Source organism: Propithecus coquereli, unplaced genomic scaffold (assembly GCF_000956105.1).
Source record: "Propithecus coquereli isolate 6110/MARCELLA unplaced genomic scaffold, Pcoq_1.0 Scaffold85, whole genome shotgun sequence".
NCBI classification, from domain to species: domain Eukaryota; kingdom Metazoa; phylum Chordata; class Mammalia; order Primates; family Indriidae; genus Propithecus; species Propithecus coquereli.
This window is the reverse complement of record NW_012154729.1, coordinates 9186938-9188235: the sequence shown is the minus strand read 5'-3', so window position 1 is coordinate 9188235 and position 1298 is coordinate 9186938.

Genomic DNA, 1298 nt, shown 5'->3' with positions numbered 1-1298 from the left:
GAAACATAAATTGTCTTTGCACTGCCCAAGTCAAAGCTATAAGCTTGCCCATCCCCTACACAGCACACCACGCCCATTAGATATGAATTTACCTATCCCCTCCCGCACCACCAGCCCAATTTTTAACTCTCAATTAAAGAGTATAATTCTTTTTGAGTTTGTATTTGTATATAATGTGTGGCAAAGGTCCAACTTTATTGTTCCTTTTGTGGATATCCACTTGTTCCCGTACCATGTGTTGCAAGACAATTCTTTCTTGAGCATTATACTGTATTGAAAACTTCGTCAAAAATCAACTGTCCTAAGTATAAGAGGGTTCTTTTTTTTGGACTCTCAGTTCTATTCCATTGAGCTGTATGTATATCTTTATAACAGTACAACAGTGTCTTGATTACTGTAGCTTTGCAGTGAGTTTTGAAATAAGAAATTGTGAGTACTCCAACATTTTTCCTTTTCAAGATTGCTTTGGCTATTCTTGTTCCTTAAATCTACTTTTTCTCCCCTGTCTATCTACTTTCCTCAGCTTTTAGTGGTATTTTTAAAATAGAAATCTGATCATGTCAATCTTCTGCTTAACAAAATGATAAACAGCAATACCATAATAGCCAGGGAATTCAACACCCCTCTGACAGAACAGGACAGATCCTCCAAACAGAAAATAAACAAAGAAACAATGGATTTAAACAGAACTCTAGAACAAATGGGCATGACTGACATTTACAGAACATTCTACCCAAAACCCACTGAATATACATTTTTCTCATCAGCCCATGGGACATTCTCTAAGATTTACCATATCTTAGGCCACAAAACATGTCTCACAAATTTAAAAAAATAGAAATTATACCATGCATCTTCTCAGACCACAGTGGAATAAAATTAGAAATCAACTCCAACAGAAAACCTCATCTCCACAAAATGTCATGGAAACTAAACAACCTTCTGCTGAACAGTTACTGGGTTAAGGAGGAATTTAAGATGGAAATCTTTGAAATAAATGATAAAGGAGACAGAAGTTAGCAAAAATCTGTGGGACACAGCTAAAGCAGTCCTGAGAGGAAAATTTATATCCACAAATGTCAACATCAAAAAGACAGAAAGATCACAAATCAACAATCTAATGAATCATCTGAAAGAATTGGAAAAGAATGAGGAAACCAACCCCAAACCCTGCTGAAAAAAAGAAATAACAAATATCAGAGCAGAATTAAATGAAATCAATAATAAAAAACTATATGAAAAATTAATAAAACAAACAGTTGATTCCTGAGAGGAAAATTTATATCCACAAATGTCAA